The sequence below is a fragment of the Lepisma saccharinum genome, chromosome 26 (assembly GCF_977018435.1).
Source record: "Lepisma saccharinum chromosome 26, izLepSacc3.1, whole genome shotgun sequence".
NCBI classification, from domain to species: Eukaryota; Metazoa; Arthropoda; class Insecta; order Zygentoma; family Lepismatidae; genus Lepisma; species Lepisma saccharinum.
Genome location: NC_139254.1, coordinates 7,804,340 through 7,826,979, shown reverse-complemented (window position 1 = coordinate 7,826,979; position 22,640 = coordinate 7,804,340). Strand labels below are relative to the sequence as shown.

At 39.4% G+C, this 22,640-nt stretch overlaps 1 protein-coding gene across 1 annotated transcript in view; it reads left to right on the top strand.

Moving 5' to 3' along the window:
* The first annotated feature begins 1,010 nt into the window (after positions 1–1,010).
* Positions 1,011–22,640, top strand: part of LOC145979784 (pancreatic triacylglycerol lipase-like) — a 173,732-nt gene continuing 152,102 nt past the window's right edge. Inside the window, exon 1 of the mRNA XM_083112764.1 lies at positions 1,011–1,252. The gene's annotated coding sequence lies outside the window, so the exon portion shown is untranslated. The remainder of the gene's footprint in view (positions 1,253–22,640) is intronic.

Sequence of the window (22,640 nt, the reverse complement as noted above, 5' to 3'; positions counted from 1 at the left end):
TGTAAATATTCAATATTCTACTATTTTCGTCGTAAGGGTAAATGTCAAAATTTAACATCATAAAAGAAAGAAATAAACCTTAATTCTCTACAATAAAAATACGACAATAGGTTTACACGACCATTAAGACGATCGCCTACAGATGATGACGTGCTGACTGAGCGCTGCGGCCTGAACCTCGAGATGGTCTTGCGCCGCGCCGTCAGTGGATGGAGGTAGAAATAGCCGTTCCAGAAAGTAATAGTGAAAGGTGATAAATTAGCTAGACCTACACATAAGTAAACCCTTTACAAGAATAGAAATATGTTAGCTGCGGCTGTAGTTATTCACAACTATTTCTTGTATTGGCAGTACAATTATTGTCTTGTATATTAGTTTTAGGTTTATTTCGACAAAGAGGATGGATGATTTAGTTTATTTTACTTCGCTTTTCTTTGAGTTTACCAAAAATCTGCTCATCTTCTTCATCTATTGGACCTAATTTTGCAATAGGAACATTTCTCTTGGTAATAACGATCTTCCTTCGCGTCTTTTTCACCCGTTCCATGTTTCTTCCACTTTTGGCTAATCGCGAAGATGAGGATAAGTGATGATATGATAAAATTGATGAAGGAACACTCACAAATAACACCAATGCGCAGGCATGGATCCGAACCCGGGACTCCTGGCGTCGTAGCTCGTTATGCTAATTACTCCACAAATGTTTCAGTTTCAAGGAGTGTCAAAAGAAGTTTGCCGGACAATATTAATTAATTGATATCCCGATTAGCTTCTGTACGCAACAGAAATATTGATTTCGAAACAAAGTTATCGAAATTTGTTGCCGCGAAATTATCTTCAAAGTGTCAGTAACGAGAGTCTGGGTATTGATGTACACAAACAAATCAACCTCACAGCTCATGCCCGCTAGCAGAAAGCTGCGACGCGCTGTAATGAGGTGGGGGCGAGAGGGGAGGGACCCCCCTTTCATGGTCACGATTTCTAAAGCTGTGTGGCCCAGTTCTCCGTCAGACACTAAGCGAGGCTGAGTGGGGAGAGATTAAACGTTCGCGAGAGACGGCTAAAACCACGCGTGTTGTGCGTTCGCGTCCATCGGTGGGACAACAGTTGCAAAATATTCGTACGCGACAGCGGGAATTTTTGAACTCGATCTCGTAGCTAGATTTAACAACAGGACGACAGCCATTCGTGTGGACTCCCGCATTTGCATGTACTTTTGGGACATAGTGGGTCACCTCTGGACAACTTTGTGGTAAGTTTTGTTTCTTTTTATTGCTTACATGCCTCGGGACACTGCTAACTAGTGTTGCTTTGTTGATTGGATGACTAGATTAGCTGGCATCCGGGCGGAGTGGTTAGTACAGCACGTTACGACGCTAGAGGTCTCGGGTTCGAATCCCGGCCTTGGCATATATGTTCTTTGTGACATCATCCTCATCTTTGCGATTAGCCAAAAGTGGCAAATTAATCATTCAATCAAATTAGTCTCATGCCAATATGGGGTTCAGATTCAATGCACCTGAAACTGTAGGTCCAGTCCTAATTGACAATAAACTGGGCTTAGAACAAGCTTTGCCAAACTTTGCCGACGATATACAAAACACGCATAACCAAAAGTTAGACGCTTAAGTCTGAGAAATATTTTTAGTTTTAGAATCAGTGAGCTTTTCGAACTGATAAATTGAAGCGGTGAATGTATTTGTATATTTCTCTCTTTAGACAAATCGCGGTGATGGGGATGAATGATGATTAAACGAACGTGATGGAAATGACAAAGGAACACCATGTTGACGCCGGGACTCGAACCTGGCCACCGATGTGACGTATGAAGCATTTGGAGTGCTCAGTGAAGATATTTCTGATTTCCAGGCTTGCTGTTAATTGAAATACGAGAAATTTTCCATTTTCGGCCACAACAATCGAAAAATACCACAATATGGATATTTTTTGAACTGCATCACATATCATTGCCTTCGAACAGGCAAATGTAGATTAATATCTATTGAGCAATACTTACATGACCCACAACAGCTAACAGGACCTCACGATGGTGTGTAGTGGTTACAGTCACCGACTTGTAATCAAGCGGTCCTCATACCCGAGAGCTTCGGATCTTATTAAAGAGCTGTGCATGAAGTGAAGCTAGACAAAAGACAGAAGAATAAGACAACCGAGTATCTTTGAGGGCAACAATTTCTGACCCCTCCTCTTATATGTATAAATATTTTTGCTAGTTTTGCTTTTCTACCACTTTTGGCTACCACTACCACTCTCTCACACACACAAACACAGGAATAAACTCTGCAAATTCTCGAACTAAAGTGGACAAGTCATTTGTTATCTCTGACTTCCCCTTCGCTTGTGTCCCCGTGTTGCCATATTCACAACTCTCATCCCTTGCTTCATTTTCAAACATTTCAACAACGTTCAATATTACGTCCCTGCTTTCTCTGTGTACGGTTTTCCTCCTCTTGATGATATAATTGGCACTGAATAAAGATGACGATATGACGTAGAACGCCACACAGTTTGGCTACGCAGGAGCAGAATTACAAGGTAAACAGCTGATTGCAGCGTCCACGCTCCCTCCGTTCGTTTACGGTTGAAAATTTGACGACTGCGCACATTCTTGGTCGAGCTGTAGATAGAAATCTGTAGAAAGTAGGAGGCAAAGTGGTAAGGAAAGAAAGAAAGAAACAGAGAGAAAAGGAAAAGAAGAAGAAAACACGAAAGAAACAGAAGAAGAAAACACGAAAGAAACAAAAAGAAACAGAAGAAGAAAACACGAAAGAAACAAGAAGAAAACATGAAAGAAACAAGAAGAAAACACGAAAGAAACAGAAGAAAACACGAAAGAAACAGAATAATAGAACATGAAAGAAACGGAAGAAGAAAACACGAAAGAAACAGAAGAACAAAACATGAAAGAAACAGAAGAAGAAATCACAAAAGAAACAGAAGTAGAAAACACGAAAGAAACAAAGAAGAATAGAACATGAAAGAAACAGAAGAAGAAAACACGAAAGAAAAAGTAGAAGAAAACACGAAAGAAACAGAGAAAGAGAGAGAATAAGAAAAACAGATTTGGATAAAGAGGAAGAAAGGTAAAAGGATGCACAGAAGAAGAAAGAAGTAGAGAAAGAGGAAAGTAGAAATATATAAATAGAAAAAAGTGGAATAATAGAAAGAAAGGAAGAAGACAAAGAATGCGAGAGAAATTCTTAGCGTGCGTGGTTCCTGAAGAAGAATCCATCCACCACAAAATATTTTTTTCACTCGTAAGAAATACTCTGGCGACAACACTGGTCTTAAGTGCTTTATGGCTGTCACCTGCGTGTGTAGAATCACTCCTTCAAGATTATCTGAGAGAACTGTTAGTCTTTTAACCCTCACTAATTAACAACAGATAATAGTGTGTTTTATGACGTATATATTTCAGAATTGTCAACGCCTATTCATTTCTGTGTTAGCGTAAGTTGTGAGCGTAACAATTTCAGTGTTGCACCTCAGGATTCCTGCATAGCAAAAGCTTAGAGCTCCTACCCTTGACCTAAGCGGTCCTGGGTTCAATTCACGACGAAACTTCTAATTTCGATGTTCATGCAGTATTGTGAGAACAACCAAGAAGCTCGAAAGTATCCATGATGGAAATTTATGCACTGACAACGCTTGACAGACCTTGGCCCACAGAGAGCTACAGCGCGAAGCTGGTTTCCACACATTGGAGAAGTGTTGAAGCTGCGTTTAGGGCTTCTGAGAAAATATGTAGCAACTTTGAGGAATAGCACCAATAATCCTTGGTCAAGGCACTGATTAGAAGTGAAAAACTTGAACCGATGAGATATCAAACCTAGTAATAACAAGCGCGAAGCAAACTTACGAAGCAGCAAAAATACATTATGAAAACTCCTAAATTGTCTAAAGAAACCTTCGAAGCACAAACCCATTATACCAGAGACTTTCCACAAAAAGGCAGAAAAACTCAACTTCAGCAGCTGACAAACAATACGTTGACTCTTGTAGACAAAAGCGCTTCGAACCTCAACGATAAATGAAAAACTTTCACCGAAGCACACATTCATACTCTCTCTCACTACTTAAATCTCCGTAAACTCTTGCTTATTAGAAAACGCAAGGTAACGTCCAGCGGTGAAGCAGCACGTTAAAAAAGAAGAAGAGGAATAATGGAAGTATTCTGTGACTTAGTGACGAAGCTCTGAGGTTGCAGCATAAAGATTTTGAACGGAATCTCTCCCTCTCTCGCAATGGAAAGTCGAACAAAAAAATGTATATAAGGTTAAAGAAAAAGGCTTTAGAAGCGAAACTCTGTAATGAAACGTCAAAGAAATTATGAACTGTAAGGGAAAGGTAAGGATTTTACAGAGGGATTTCAGAAGGTGTGTTTCTTATGTTTGATAATAAGCTGCTATACATGATAATTAAATGTTGAAAAGAAGTATATGTGCATGGTTGAGTGACCGATGGATATAATCAAAAAAAGTTGTTGTTTACGACAAGTGAAGGTTGAACTTTCATCGTTGAAAGTGAAATCCCATGTCTATTCAATAAGGTTAAGCCACAGCCTGAAGGACACGCTCAGCGCCACATTTATGTTATCAATGTTCCGCTCGCATCTAAGGTGAGTCAATTACTTATACTGACAGGACATTGGTTGATGAGAAATAATGCTAATGAAAGAATGCATAATTATTTTTATATTTTAATGACAAGAACAGAAACTGTTCTTTCTAATTTCACTACATGTCCAAACGTACAACAACAAAAATTTTCCGAAAAGACGAAATATTAAAAAAATCACTTATATTACCAGTCTTTTCAGATTAAAAATATCCCGAATCTTGGGGACTTCGAACTTTATACTATATCCTCCAACTCGCGAAGATCAATTGCAAGAAAATAATGAATTGATTTGTTGTACTTCGCGTGTCTGCCACTTTTGACTAATTGAGAAGATTAGGATGAACGGTGAACAGATGAAGGGACAATCACAAACACAAAAAGACAGCACACAACACAAGTCGCAGAGAGGATTATATGGCCCATGGGCCAACACGCCAGAGCCTCGTTAGTCTGCAAAATGAAGTTCAGCATGTACTACGTGGAAGTGAGATTGACATTTGGGTACTTTTAATGGGGAAGAATTGACTTTTTGTGTTCATTGTGAAAGCATTCGGATTATCAGTTTCAAAATTTCATCAGTACTATCATAAAATAAGATTAAGAAAGAAATATTCAGTGGGTTTTCATCTATAGGGTATACCTTATACTCAGTCAGATTTGAATTGCGTGTTAGAAATTGTCAGCTATACTGCATTATTGTTTGCGATGCATATCAGAGGTACTTAAGAGAAGTAAAAAGATTCACTATCTTCATAATGACTAGCTTTGAAGTGATGATTAAAGTAAGTTAGGGCAACGTGGGAAAATTATTACATTATTACATACTATTTCAACATGATTGCTAATTTTTTAGGCTACATGAACAGCGATAAGCATTAATTGTGTAAGGGATATCGTTCAATATACCGTGAATACACTTACAGTACCCTTACAGATTTTGTTTGTTTATATTTCTGGAATTTTGTGTGGATACGTTACTTTCTTTCTATCAAGAATTTCTATGTAATGAAGGTCGTGGTTGCACTTACTTAACTTCTCGTAATTTTAACAGTCGAGTGACGTCATCGCTCATCGACCAATAGCCATTAACAAGCCCAATAATGGGTACAACTTTTGGAAACAGTAGAAGGTTGCTTGTCGCTACTAGGCAGCCACCTGGTGGTGAGAATGATAATATGAGGCATCAGTTACACTTTAAGGCAATAGTAGTCTACCTTAAAGCACCATGGTACGTACAACTGGTAGATGGAGGAGTGTAACAGATGAGTTACATCCGGGAGTAAGTCTTTGCGTGGACAAGGAAAAAATATATTCTCAGACACCTAGTCGGAATTAACGAGCAAGGAAAGAAACTAATATACAAATGCGCTTTTAGATGTTATGTAATGCAGAAGCTGTTTCAATAAAATTAGAATAATTCACAAGGAACTGAAATTAACGCTGGAATGTTGCAACAAATTGCATGTTTAAATCTCATTCAGAAAGTGGTAAATTTAAAATTTGAGCAGGAAAATGAAAATTTGTAAGCTTACCAGAACCCACACGAAGGTGCTTACCGTTTCCAACGTATCTCGGCCTCCACTTCCTTTTGCTTCGGATACAAGAATTCTGCTCCAATTCTTTTTGGAAAACTGGCTTTTGGTCCACTTTAATGCACAGGGAGATTTGGACTTGCAGTTTAAACTGCTTTGATATGTGTCATTTCTTGATAGCAACATAAAGGTATGTTCGTGAACACATTGACTATTAAGTTAAATATAAATTCTGTAGTAAAAACGAAAACTTTCACTGATTTCTGCAAATATAAATGGAATCGTTTCTATTCTAAACTGTCTCGTAATCAAGATATGTGAATTTCAGTAATTCGATCCCACAATAAAGTGGGCTTACCGTAAATAATATTAAACTGAAAAAGATGATATGTTAAACGATTTTATGAAGGCTCAAATCAAGGGCATCTTCGCGAAAGAGATTTCTATGAAGCAACATATATACCTAAAAAGTCGATTAGATGTTAAAGCAATAATTAACACCGAATAAATAAGAATGAAATGATTGCGAAACTCAATAAATGCGAGTAGGGCAAACACCAAACAAACTTCGACTTGATATTGCAAGAAAATTGGAGTTTTTACAATCCATACAACCCTTTGGAAATAGTTGAAGGTTGCTTGGCGCTACTAGGTGGCCACCTGGTGGTGAGAATGAAAATATGAGGCATATTAAGGAAATAATTATCTTCCCACAAGTACGAGCGAGCTGTCATTGCTGATAAAAATATTATGCTATAGGTCCCGGGTTCGATCCCCGGCCGGTTCAAATCCGGGAACTTTTTTAACGTTGAAAGCGGCCCCGGCAAGCACCCAGCGTCGAATGACATGGATACCTTGGGGAAACCCTGTGGGGTAAAGGCAGTCAGGGGCGTGATACTGATCACATCACCCCCACTCACGACCGGATCAAGAAAGTGTGGGGCGTTACCCCCACACCCCCTATACGCCTTCATGGCGTGGTGCTAAGCACAGGGGAGCACTTTACCTTTACTTTACAGTTCTCGGTTTACTAACGGAACTCTTGAAAATAGAAGCAACATTCAACTATCTAATTTTTAATTCCACGACTTGGTTAATTTGATTGCGTCATGCATAATTTCTGCGTTCCATGTTATATCCAGGCTAACGCGCTTGAATTATGCGAAGGTAAGTACGTAGCGGAACATAATAGAGGAAGTGGCAAGACTACCGTGAGAAAGCGACAAACGCATAATACGAGAAATGTCGAAAACAGAACGTGTTTCTGTACGCACAATATAGGCCATTTAACAGGTTGTAATAGCGCTGTGCAGAGAAAGAAACAACACGCCAGCTGCAATATGTTGTAACGTCACGCGAGATTCACAGTTCTTATGGTAATGTCAAGAATAAGTCAATTTTCCGTCTACTAATAGTGTATATGAGACGTTAACTAGAGCCACCTATCGAGAAGTTCAAAATCAATCGAGTATTACACAGTGCTCGAGTAGAAACCAAACAGACAATCACGTTTAACCCAATTATAACTATTTAAACGTGTTCTTTAGCATAAAATAGCTGCAATATATCGGTTATTCGATAATCTAAATGTGCCAATTCAATTTACAGTCAGTGTACAAGCAATTATTATGATTCATTAAAGCGATCGACCTGCCACCTGCTGGACCGTTCGAAATTAGATAATTTTATGTGGCCAAGAACCTAGAGTATTCATTCAGTCTATCGTAACGACCAATGAACAAGTATTTGTCAGGTTGTTTACTTCTAACTAAAGCCAAATGTGTAGAGGTGGAACACTCTTTGTGTCCGGAAATTTTCGTGTGACATGGGTAACGTTGCAGCGGTTAACAGATGGGACTGCATAATAAATATATGTTGTTTGAAACACCATATTGGGGTAAATAAGCAAATTTCCTGCCTCTCCTGTTTCATTACGAGGGTGATAGAAGCATCGGACATTATTGATCTAATGGTCAGGCATGGTCTTAAGTATATCCTTTATTTAAATTTCAGTTATAAACATGTATACAGTGGCGGACCAAGTAGGTTGATGGGCTTATATTTCTCCATTGGTCTAAAATTTTATATAAAAAACAGAAAGTAGATAAGTGTAAAGATAGTACAATATGTAATGATTAGGAAAAATAGGTGTCGCATACCACATTTACATTCATATCCCTTCCATTACAAAATTCAACCTCCCGGTTCCGTTGTAATAATGTCGTAGCCTTGTAATCAAGGGGTCCCGGGTTCAATATCCGGTGGAGGCGCATAGTGGTTTGGCACAGTTCCGATTAGCCTATCGTGCATAAAGTGGACTTAAAACTCAAATCCTTTTCTTATATTGTCCGTACTTAAGAGAACCGAAACCGAAACTCCTTGAGTATAGGCAGTAGGGTGCAGTGCTGTGGCGTTCATCAACTACCCTATAGTACTTAACGGGTGACAAGAAATAACCCATACAAAGTTTGGCGTATCCTGCCAAGAATGCAGTGTACCGTAGCCAAATAATTGTTGTGTTATTGGATTCTCCATAGTCTTTTGTAACTGTACCTGTTGTTTCGGCTTCATAGCGATTACAGTCTTTGTGTTTCAGACTGTCAACCAAACGCTGTGCAATTTTTTAACTGTGGCGTCAAGGAAAGCGTCAATGTGAAATTGTTCGTTTGCTGGGTGTTCCAAAAATGACAGTCTCAGACGCAGTTCGGCGATTCAAGGAGCTCGGCCATGAAGGCGACCGTCCCAGAAGAGGAAGAAAGCCTACCATCAACACGTCCCAGAACCGCAAGATCATCAAAAAGCGAGTTCAGCGAAATCCGAGGGTCTCCATGAGAAAAGTCGCCCGTGAGATCGGGATCAACAGCGAATCGGTGCGGCAAATGGCGAAAAAGAACCTCAACCTCAAGGCGTACAAGCTCCAAAAAGTTCAACTTCTCACGGACGAAAGCAAGCGCCTGCGACTCAAAAGATGCCGCCCTCTGAAGCGCCGGGCCGCAGGTCAGCAATGGGAACGCATTCTCTTCACAGAGGAGAAGCTGTTCACCGTGGAGCAGGCGCACAACCACCAAACCAACAGGACCTGGTCTGCAGAGGCTCCCGGTACCTCAGCCATCGTCAAACACCGCCAAAATCCGCAGTCGGTCATGATGTGGGGCGGAATTTGCGCAAGCGGCAAGACGCCCCTGGTTTTCGTGGATCAAGGGGTCAAAATCAACCAAGAAGTGTACCACCGCGACAATCTCGAGAACGTCGTCCTTCCGTGGGCCCAGCAGCACTTCGGCGATAGGCAATTGACATTCCAGCAAGACTCCGCTCCGGCCCACAGGGCGAAAATGACGCAAGCGTGGTGCAGAACCCATTTTCCGGACTTCATCGCATCGACGGAATGGCCGCCCTACTCGCCGGACCTCAACCCAATGGACTACAGTCTGTGGTCAATTTTGGAGGCCAGGGTATGTGCTAAACGCCACTACAGTTTGGAGTCGCTGAAGCAATTGCTGCGTCATGAGTGGAACCGATTGTCGCCCGAGGACCTGCGGCCCATTGCCCAAAATTTCAAAGCCCGTTTGGACCTCTGTATCGCCGCCCAGGGAGGCCACTTCGAAACCGGCTGAACATCTTGTTCCTAAGGTCCCATGTCATTGTTCTTCAGTGTTGTTTTGCTCAATTGTTTCGGTTTAATAACTTTATGATCACAAACATTAGTACGGGTTATTTCTTGTCACCCTGTATTTTAACTCGTTTGTTGTTCACGTCTGAAAAGCTAAAGCACACTAGCGCCGCCAAGCGGATAATCGTGTAATAACATTGTATCGTATGAACGAAACAAATGAAACTATAAAGATAATATGCTGCGATGAGGCAGCAAGTATACCAAATTCTTATCGTTACAGCTATAGTAACTACAGGTATTACAAGTTTAAGGTATAAAACATGGATTTCCTGTTTCTCAAAATATTCCATTACGTCACACCACAGACGTGAATCCAAAGGAATGTTCAAAACACATCTAGAATTGTCGCCATACGCCTTTTGTCTATTTGAAGTCAACTTTATACAACTGCTGAAATGTTGTCCCTTGGAATCGAACCCGCGACCCCTTGATTACAAAACCATACCGTTGCCCAGCGTGCTACAGGAAAAGGCCGCCGTTATATTGTATTACTTAAAATGTTGAACGTGTCGTGAGAAAAACAGAAGAAAGAAAATAAAAGAAAAACCCAGTGAAAGGTTGAGTTGACATCACGTTCGTGCACAAAAAAAGGGAAGAAGTTTGTGCAAATTTCTTTCCCAGAGATGTCTTCCTCAAACTCCAAAAACAAAACTGCAAACTTCTTTAATTTGTATTGTTTGCCCATCTCTTCCTGTTTCTTAAAGTGTTTGCAGGACGTTTTTTGTTCTTTATCCATTTCCCATTTCTTACGACTTCAGAGAACGTTAAAATAAAAGTAGGAAGGTAATCATCAGTTTGAATGTCTGACTGTCCAAATATTTCCTACTTGTTAAGTTCAGAAAACTACTATTACAGGCGGAAGTTCGAAACTTTTTAGACGCGTCCAGTATAATCCCCTGTGGAGCTCTTGTTATGTCGTTCTTATATGTTTGAGATTCTCCCTTCATTCATGTCATCAACATTCATCAACATACTTGTGATTAGCAAGAAGTGAAGTAAAATAATTCGAATCAATTAATCATACATGAAGATAAGATTGGACTGGAATGAATCAGCAGTGAACATGAAAATTAATGCATAATAATAATATGCACAAGAACAATAATGAGAAACCCATATTTTTATTTTCTGAAAGTAATACATTTTTATTGAATAAATCTTTAATTTTACTACTTATTTTGACAGTTGATTGTTAGAACAACTGTTTATATACAAATTGAAGTTGCCTTAACTCAAAATATGTTAAATAATAAATGTTTGCTAGTACATCTCCATTGTTACACCATATTATTCTTGTTGGGAAACCTGATGGTAAGAGACCTGTAGGAAGGCCAAGACGAAGATGGAGAGAGCGTTAAGATCCTAAGGGAAATCGGTAGGGATGGAAAAGATTGGATTGATCTTGCAGCCATAAACCTTCGGGTTTAAGAAGGTTAGAGAGTTAGTTACTATTATTATTATTACATACAAGGAACTTAGTGTCCGAAGACACTTCTCGATATATATTTCCAGATACGTGTCCAATATCACATTGAGGTCTTGCTGATAGCAGCAGAACACTATTCAATAGCCACTTCTGTGAAAGTCGTGGTTTCCCGCGGTCTGGAATCTTGTGCTGTGACCTTCCAAGGCCACCTAGATTCTGAAAACACCGAAATTTCCTCATTCCACGAGGTGTACCCTTGTGAAACGGAACCGCGATGTCATCTACAAGGTGCGCTAACCCCCATCAGCCAGATAACAGTAGATTCCTCAGAGAACGGGGTCAGTGGGGCGAGGGAAGGAAATTATACCAGTGCTGCACCATTTGGAGCGAATGGTATTTGGAAATCTTAAATGTTTTTTCCTGCATTTCGAAGGAATGTGACAAGCATGGCAGTTTCAGCCCGCATTCATCTATTTCATTTTCATATATCACTGTATTGGTAAGACAGACGAAACTATATTTTAATATGGAGACGATGACTTTCGCTGTGCCTTTCACTTCACCATACATATTTGAGGTTCAACTACCACGGACAAATTACGGTTATACGTGTACTACTGGGCTTCAAGTGTATACCGCTCCTCTTGCCTGTTCGAGCGTTATTCGCTCGAGCAAAGAAGCTCTTGATTCCGTACTCTATCTAGCGTCGTCCGTGCGAACTATTTAGCGCTCGAGCGAAATCTTCCTATAACACTCTAATGGATACAGTCACCAGTTGAACAGTTTCAAACTGTAGTTTGAATTGCTGAATGGGTTTACATTAAACCAATCACAAAGGAAATTGTAACATCATGTTAGCAAATAGTCGTTGCACATGTGGTTATACCACTACTAAATATTTCCTCTCAAACTTGAAATTGCGTTGGGTATATACCAAAATCATTGATGGTGGAAATTCGTAGTGTGAGAAGCAGACCTAACTCAAATATATGAGTTACAGGAGAGAGGAAATAATGTATTCTTAGGAATATGTCTGACTCTTAAGAAATTGGAGATACGTGACTCAACCTTACTGCTAAGGATTAAAAGTGGAAATGTGTTGATCTGATTTCAAATAGAGCCCTTCAGAGGAGTTTATTTAAACAAAATAGAAAACAGCATGTTTGATTCTCATACGATTAAAGTACGGAACTTCCAGACGAGAGCGAGATCTCCTTATCAACACTCAGCGAAAACCGGTTTACCATATGCTAACAAACTGACCAATCATCGTGCAAGGAATCGTTCAACGCGTCAACGAAGCAACCAATTCGCTAACGTAACCAGTCATAACCAACCTAGCTGTTAAGTCAGGTTATGCCAATCATATCTTGGTGACATGTTCTACTATCTCAACTTTTCAGAGCCATTTCTGGCAAAGTTTTTTCGCTCGTTCTTACCTGCTTCCACAAGAAGAGCCAATGACGCGTAGCATGATGGTCCATTACCTTTGTAAGGCACAGATGAAGAATGTTCTGCTTGCGATGTGCTCCAAGTCGTCCGTGAGTTGAAGCGGAAACCTGTGGGATTGGAAGCGGGACGTCTTGGGTGTTGGTCCACGAAGTTAACAGGAACTCAACGCGGTTCGGCAGTCTGGGAAAGGTCGCGTAGGCAAAGTGGGCGGGTGGAGGCTTTTGCCCCACCGTGCAGTGACCATGAGCGTGGAAAGATATTTTCTGGTTTAGGCGGCCACATTTAGTATACAACAAATAACATACTAACAGGCATTGTTGAGCTAAAAGATCGCCTTTTTTTTCTTTTTGAAGGAGAAGAGGGGCTTTTGACCCAAGCAGATAATGATAACTTTTCAGAATCATATAGCAGCGATTCCCAAAATGTGCGCCACGGTGCCCTGGCTTACAGGAGCGCCACGAGATGTTCCAATATTTTCACCGAAATGATATGATTGTTCCAAATATGTGCTTATTTAGTACTTTCATCACATAAAATATTTCTGATTTTGAAATATGTGTTTCTTTTTTAACTCAAGGCAAGCAACCTAACCACACTAACAAGCGTTGCAAGTGTTGAATAGGCCTACATTCTGACTTGGGCACCACGGAAAAATCTTGAAACACTTGGGGCGCCGTGAAACTAAAAAGTTTGGGAACTCCTGTCAGATAGTACAGAGAAACACACAGGAAGAAGAAAGATGAAAAGAAGAAGAAAGAAGGTAACAGGAGAGAAAGAATGAGCGAAGGAAGAAAATAAAGAGAGAAACAGGAAGATATTAAACAGAAAGAAGGGAAGAAATAAATAAGGAATGGAAGGAAAAAAAGGATATAAAAAGTAGAATGAGAGACGAAAGAAATATGAGGTGAAAAATACTAAGAGAAAGAAAGAATTGGAGGTACAAAAGGGAATGGAAAAAGAATATAAGAAAGAAATAGGGGAAAGATAGAACGCAGTCGAGTCAACCTGAGGCGAATCACAAAAGAGCTGAAATTTTAAGAAGAGCTTTGCTTCTCTAAAAAATGTACAGTGAGTCACTTTAATACGAGGGTCACTATTTATATTTTGAGCCTAACAATGAAAAAACAGGAATTTGGCATTGAAAACTGCTGTATTGTTTTTCGAAGTATTCTCCTTTATGGTCAATACACTTTTGCATTCGTTCGAACCATTTGTCAAAGTAGTTTTTCCAATCTTCTTGAGACACCTCCATAATATGGTTTTTGAACGCATCAACGGCGTCTTCCGCCGACGAAAATCGTTGTCCACGCAATTTATTCTTGACATTCGGGAACAAGAAGAAGTCATTGGGTGCCAAATCAGGACTGTACGGCGGATGACCCATCAATTCGATTTTTTGAATGTTCGTAAAGTCGGTTGTTAGGCGAGATGTGTGACAGCTGGCATTGTCTTCATGAAGAATGATCCGACGGCGTTTGTTTGTTTTCCATATTTGACAGAAGACCTCTGGCAAACAAATTGTTGTGTACCATTCAGAGTTGACAGTTCTACGTTCCTCTAAAGGCACAGTTGCCACATGACCAGTTTTCCCGAAAAAACAGGCGACTATTTGTTTCGATGTGCTTCGAGCGCGAACAACTTTTGTTGGATTGGGTTCATCTTGAAACACCCATACAGTCGACTGCTGTTTACGTTGCGGCTCATATGCATATATCCATGATTCGTCACCTGTTACAATCTTATATACGTCTTTTGAAGCACCACGATTGTATTTATCGAGCATTTGTTTGCACCAATTGACGCGAGCGTCTTTTTGAGTTTTTGTCAAATTGTGTGGGATCCAACGAGAACATACCCTTCTCACAGCTAAATGATCATGTAATATTTTATATATGCTGGTGGAACTAATGCCTACGGTTGCCTCAATCTCACATTATGTCACATGACGATCTTGCAGTATTAGGTTTTGCACAGCATCAATGTTTTCTTGAACAACAACTGATTTTGGACGACCTTCGCGAATCTCGTCGGTGAGCGAACGGCGGCCACGATTAAATTCGTTATACCAGCGTTTCACAGTGGCAAAGGATGGTGCTTCATCGCCAAATGTGGAAGTAAGTTGATCGATGCACTCTTGTCTTGATAATCCACGTCGAAAATCGTAACAAATCATCGCACGAAAATGTTCACGAGTTAATTCCATTTTATTGTTGTCGCGCAATCTCCAAGGCAACATAAACAACACAAATGAAGCTATTGACAAAACATTTGAAGTACGTTATGGTCAATAATGCCAGACGATTCCGTGCAAACGTCAAATCGTACCTAACTTCAATCAGTGTTGCCAAGGCTCAAAATATAAATAGTGACCCTCGTACAACCTGTCTTAATGTACACTTTCCAGATAAAAGTGTAGCTTCAACTTCGACCTCATCTACATACTCCGATTGGAAGCAGAAACGTACAAGGCATGATGGTTTTCTTATTATTAATATTTCCTCCATTCCGTTACCGTTCTCATCGCCGCGATTATCCAGAGTGACAGAAAAGTGACATATAAGAACCCAAAATCCATATATATAAAAATGGATGTACGTATGTGTGTATGTATGTTTGTTCCGGCATAACTCTCGAACGCCTGGAGCAATTTCAACCAAACTTGGTACATATATCACTTGCAATATGGAAAGAAATACTGAGGGTAAGACACCCCTAGAGGTGGGAAGTGGGTGACATGTAAAAATAATCGAAAACGACCGCTATTAGTGTGGAATCCATAGTTTTCTGGGTCGCTAAGATGAATAGTGACACTTCCAATGCCGTTCAAATCCAAGTTCATTTTACCCTATAGTTAGAATTCATTATTTTCCTGTCTGATAGAAGATTGGGATAAATAAATACCCGGGCAACACCGGGAAATCAACTAGTACAACTATAAGGATCCAAACAGTAACGCGTGTGACTTTAAAGTCTAAATTAGGCTTGTCGACCTTGAGGATGAGGTATTGTCCCACAAGACATTTCTGAAACTCGGACGAAATTCGAACCTTTCAATTCTACGCACTGTGAAGATTATTTGAAGATAGTTGAGCACCAAACTAACCTCAGAGGTTGAAACCATGATTTTGTACAGCCAACACCTCCTTATATAAAGGCCTGAGCAGATATGCCCCGTGTACATGCAACGTAATCAGTGAAGTCAAGGATCGCATCACAATATGAGCATTACAGTCGTAAACGCTCGTTCTCTATACACTTTCTCCACACACCAGAAATAAACGTTGACACTAAGTTCATTAAACGTCTATTTAACACACCTGTTACTGTAATGCTGATATCGTGTTGTTAAACATTACCTACCATTGATGACGTCATATGTAAACAGAAACGTGCCCATTTCAAGTTACAAAAAATCAGAAAACTTGTCATTTTTATTGTTAATAACAGAAGAAAGTTTAATTTGTTTGTATTCGAATAGAATAACGAAGTAAACAATGCATTAAAATAAAATAAAATAAAATTTGTTTTCAAATTCTATGATTCAATCCAAAGTATATATATCGGTTCAGAGTTTCCAAATTCCAAACATTAGAGGCCACATTTCTTAATCACTATGATTAAAATTTCTACCTAAGTTTTAAAGCTTTTTCTTAAACGAGGCGTGTAAACGTTAATAACAAAATAGTAAAACTACGCATTTCAGTACACTAACTACCTGACATGTAAAGCAATAACAAAAAACGGTTTGCTGGATATTTACTCAGACCGAGTAGAATTGTCTCCCAAAGGATAAAATAATAATAAAAGTAATTTCGGGATAACATTTGGTTTAATAGTATATGATAGTTATTTCATAATAATAATCACAAGTATGATTATTATTTTTATTGATATTATTGCTATTTTTCATGTGTTATCAATGGCCTGGCCCCCCCTTTAAAAAATTTATACGACGCCCATATGCGCAGACCTTGCATATAAGGTGTTGACACAGCCCGATAGGCACCTCAGGACAAAAATCTTCAACCCGTAAGAACCAGCTGATGATGAAACATTCTTCACGAGTGATTAGACAATCTCCGTTGCGTTGACCAATGAAACAAATCAGTAACTGAACTCCAGTTTCCATTGGACAGAGCAGACCCCTTTGGCGGAGTGGTTAGCACAGGTGATTCCGGATTCGAATCCCGGCCTGGGAATTGGTGTTCTTTTTGGGTGTCCCTTCATCAATATCATCATATCGTCACGATTAGCCAAATGTGGCAGAAGAGCGACGCTAAGCAACGAAAATAAATCCAAATCCACACAACAGATTCCAAAGGTAAATAAGGGCAATTTCATTGTGAGGGGTGTGACATCCAGACAAATTTACATTCACTTTATAATTGTTTTCTTAGCACCTTCAAATATGTAACTGGTACCAACTCGTGTAATATCATTTTCGTTTAAAGTTATTTAATTTCCGAATATTCCTCCGCCATATAAATTTTCAGCTACAGAAAATACACAATTTGTATTTGTGACGGGTGTTACACTTCTGAGACATGACTTATGACCTTCCTCAGTCTTCCACAAAACTCTGCGAAATATATGGATTTACTGAAACAATTTTATTTTATTTTCACAAAGCAAACTTTACTCGACATTTAGATGCTTTTATTTTCTAAAAATATTACTACATACTTTCTTACTTTCTTCTTATAAACATTTTTACCTGTGACGAGTGTGACATCATGCACATGGAGTATTATGGAACAATGTAAAGGCTATGACAAATTATCCTAAATAGATTCTTCAAAGTAAGGTTTGTTTCAGAAATGAAGTACGATACTTCATGCGTCAATTGTGGGAAAAAGGACAGCTTGCTCTGCGACGACATTCATGAGCATTTCTACATTCTAATTTCTTCATATAGGAGAAGTATTTATTGTAAACGAGAGCGCTGAACTAAGCTTACATTATATTTCTTGGATCTGAAGTGACGCATGCATCAATTGTGGGAAAATAATTATTAATTTCTTTCCCTTCAGATCCAAGAAATGTAATATAATCTTAGTTGAGCGCTCTCGTGTAAAATAAATACTTCTCCTATATGAATAAATTAGAATGTAGAAATGCTCATTAATGTCGTCGCAGAGCAAGTTGTCCTTTTCTCATAATTGACGCATACGTTCACGAGACGCCTCTGCTTCAGAGCTTAAGAGATAGAAATAATAAATTAGACAATTAGAACGAAATGAGAATAAATTTAGTTTTCTTATGGTAATGAAACTAAATTAAGTGGAGATATCACACATGAAATCCCACTTCTACTATAAAAGAGTAATTGGTTTGAAACAATATGTTATTTAAAAGCCAAGAAACTATTGTTAGTATTAATAAATCTAAACTCTGAACAGTTTCCCCTTTAACTTAATGTATAATTAATATCTTGAATAAAAATAAAATTGACCTTGCTTGTCCATTTCACATAGAATGGCTGATAATCACATCGCCAGAAATTCCCCATCGAGTTAAACTGTTGTATTTTCTAGTCCGAGTTTCTAGTCTAAAGCTAAGTATACATTGGACGCTTTAGCCCACAGCACGCCGATTCTGATCGTCGCCAAATCATCCGGGTACAACGACTATGAGCGTGCGTAGAATCGTCCGATTGTGCGCGTCCACGTAGCAAAACGTTTTGGCCGACGCAGATGCCAGATTTCAACCTCCGCTGGTGGTACGTATCGGAATAAACGATGGATCTGCTTACTGCTGGTGGTGTTGCGGCTGCGTTCATTGTGATAAGCGCCCCCCCAAAAAAAGGCTGATAAAAAAGAGACTTGTTTAAAAATGGGGAAAGCACAGCCATCAGTTTGTTAACCGAACTCTTGCTAAACGAAGGAATTTCGTTCAAAAACTTCGTGCGAATGTTGAAATCTGATTTTGAGAAGTTACTTAGTTTGGTAGCCCCCAAAATTATCAAATGTGCTTCAATCTTCAATTTCTTTAATTGTCTTGTTTCGTTTATTTATTGTGAAAATCCCGGTTTTGTATTGTTGGTTCCTGAAAGATAACAAGGAGTGCACCTAACCTATCTTAGCAAATAACATATAGCAAGCCCCGTGTAAGCTACGGCTCATAATCTTTACAATTTTCTAATTTTCGACGATAACATTTAACATGCTCAATAAAGATCGTGAGTACCCTTAGTGTACCCTATGTCATATAATTATGTAACTATTAATATCTTTTTATTACTTCCGAGAATTATGCGCCCCGATGTAAGCAGACCATACCACTAACTGAATCGAGAAATCGCCGGCCGATGTTGCCAAGCATGCGTACACATTGGCACATGTTTTCCATTCGGAATGGGTTCCTCGACGACGCCGATTCTTTTTGATGTTTTGCCGCTGAAACGTCGGCCTATTTTAGCCCCGCCTCCAACCGACATTGAAATCGTCGGGCAACATCGTCGAACGACCTGCGTCGGCCGATTATCATCCAATGTACTGTATACCTAGCTTTTAACGATCACTTCGGGCAGGACTGTTCCGATCCACTTACCATGATCTCGATCTATCATCTGATTAGTGAAGGTTTCTCACTTGCTGCAACACGTGGAAAACTTCATTAGCCTCGGCTTCATTGTTGTCGGCGCCATGGGCCTCATTGTTGCAAGATCAGCCGCCTTTGGACGAAACTTTCTAAATCTGAACATCACGAATCCTATCACACGAAACAAGTTGGAATTTCTTGGTCCAAGCTGAAAAGCTGTGTAGAGTTCTATTCGATTCGAAGAAACGTTTGACCAAAAACAGAAGCATCGAAATAGCGTTCAGTTCAATTTGGAAGAAACAGCTGACCCAAGGCAGAAACATCAAAATAGCGTTGAGTTCAATTGGAAGAAACATTTGACCCAAGACAGAAACATCGAAATAGCATTCAGTTAAATTGGAAAAAACATTTGATCCAAAACAGAAGCATCGAAATAGGGTTCAGTTCAATTGGACGAAACATTTGATCCAAAACAGAAGCATCGAAATAGGGTTCAGTTCAATTGGACGAAACATTTGATCCAAAACAGAAGCATCGAAATAGGGGTCAGTTCAATTGGAAGAAACAGCTGACCCAAGAGAGAAACATCAAAATAGCGTTCATTTCAATTGGAAGAAACAGCTGACCCAGACAGAAACATCGAAATAGCATTCAGTTCAATTTGGAAGAAACATTTGATCCAAAACAGAAACATCGAAATAGCGTTCAGTTCAATTGGAAGAAACAGCTGACCCAAGAGAGAAACATCAAAATAGCGTTCAGTTCAATTGGAAGAAACATTTGATCCAAAATAGAAGCATCGAAATAGCGTTCAGTTCAATTGGAAGGAACAGCTGACCCAAGAGAGAAACATCAAAATAGCGTTCATTTTAATTGGAAGAAACATTTGACCCAAGACAGAAACATCGAAATAGCGTTCAGTTCAATTGGAAGAAACATTTGATCCAAAACAGAAGCATCGAAATAGGGTTCAGTTCAATTGGAAGGAACAGCTGACCCAAGAGAGAAACATCAAAATAGCGTTCATTTTAATTGGAAGAAACATTTGACCCAAGACAGAAACATCAAAATAGCGTTCAGTTCAATTGGAAGAAACAGCTGACCCAAAACAGAAGCATCGAAATAGCGTTCAGTTCAGTTGGAAGAAACATTTGACCCAAGACAGAAACATCGAAATAGCGTTCAGTTCAATTTGAAAGAAACAGCTGACCCAAGAGAGAAACATCAAAATAGCGTTCAGTTCAATTGGAAGAAACAGCTGACCCAACACAGAAGCATCGAAATAGCGTTCAGTTCAGTTGGAAGAAACATTTGACCCAAGACAGAAACATCGAAATAGCGTTCAGTTCAATTTGAAAGAAACAGCTGACCCAAGAGAGAAACATCTAAATAGCGTTCAGTTCAATTGGAAGAAACAGCTGACCCAAAACAGAAGCATCGAAATAGCGTTGAGTTCAATTGGAAGAAACTTTTGATCCAAAACAGAAGCATCGAAATAGCGTTCAGTTCAATTGGATGAAACAGCTGACCCAAGAGAGAAACATCAAAATAGCGTTCAGTTCAATTGGAAGAAACAGCTGACCCTAAACAGAAGCATCGAAATAGGGTTCAATTCAATTGGAAGAAACAGCTGACCCAAGCGAGAAACATCAAAATACCGTTTATTTCAATTGGAAGAAGCATATGACTGAAGAATCAAGACTCGAGGAGAGTTCACCTCAATTTGAAGAAATGTTCGTATAGCGTGCAAGGAAGGGGAAAATTTCCACTCAGCCATATCATTTGAAGGATTAAATAACCATAAGAAAAAAGAAGGCAAAGGAAAGGTGGGGGAGGGGATTTGGAGAAAGTGAAATTGTATCATAAACAGAGGAACAGACTCTCAGATTGCACAACGCCGTGTTTACATTCGTCCATCGGGAGAAAGATAATTCCCGAGGTCTTCTGGTGAAAGTGGCGGCTCGTGACCGAGCGATTACGGCCCAGAAAGAAAGAAAGAGGCGCCATTTTTTTCTCTCGAGTGGCTCCCTCTGATTTCCTGTGAAGGTACCAGCTCAGCTACCTTGCCGCGGGGGCTGAAGTTCAACAGACGACCTAAAACTCATGTGACTGGACGTTGAGTCGGCTCTGGGTGCTTAGTCCCGACTCTCAATACGTGAGCACGGAAACGACCATTTCGTTATCACCCAAACTCGTGATCGGAGAGAAAATCGTAGTCCTGACTGGTCGTTAACGAGTGCCGACTTCGATGGCTTACGAGTTCTCGCTAACGACTAAGAATATAGTCTGTGATGCACTCAAAACAAGTTTGTCGTAGAGGCTACACCCAAGGAACCAATCAGATGGCGAGAATTAAAATCGAGAGTCGCGAAGAATCGATCGATCTTCGTAAAAATCGATTGTGGTTTGTTTACTGTCTTATGAAGTTGTCCAAATGTCGAAATTGATCTTAAATGTAAAACTGCACGGAAAAATGAATAGTGTGTTTTCTCGAATAGATAATATTCATGTATGTGAGTGGCACTCCATGAGGATTTTTCGGAAGAAAAAATAAAACAAACCTATGCACTTACCAAATTAGCTAATAACGTCAAGACTTAAAAAAGAAAGAAAAAAGTTGTACAATGTTATGAATGTCCAGCCCAATATTTTTTTAAGATGTAATGGTAGTTTTCTTCACTGCATAGAAGGCAGGGAGAGGGGGGGTTGTTTCTTTCAAATTTATTATGAAAAGAGGTGCTTGAAATATGTGGTAACTTCTCGGTCCAAGTTCCGATTGTTTAACATTCAAAATTAATGGTGCAATGGTATTTTTTACACGGCTCGATTTTTTATCTGTATTAACACATGCTTTATATATTTAGTGATTTATTGCTGCATCTCGTGTGAAGAACGATTTTTCCCTTCCACACATACCTACATGATTGTTTGGGAGTGTGTGTGTGCGTGCGTGTGAAGGTTCAGTTTTTCTTGGTAAATAATATTTTAGAAATTTTAAGGGCAAAAATGCATACATATTCCTAAAATTAATGTTTTGCTTGTCTTTCATACAAATAGCTGATTGGTGTCTTACGTTGTTAGGTTAAGCAGGTTAGATTTAAGGTTCTTAGAATTAATAAAACATTCCTAAATACTTTTGTTGTAAGGTTGGGTCAGTCAGGTTTAGGGTTCTTAGCATTATAACAATATCTCTAAGTGAACAAGACATCTAGTCTCAAGCACAAAACTTCCTTCGAACCTTGATGAAAATCTGCTACATAACCAGAAACCAAGAATGGCTATTTGCTGCAAATCACAGGTGCTCGTGTAAGCTCCTTTAATCGAAGTATCTCAGGTAAATAATACTTTATGTAGAATTTAACAGTACTAATTCATT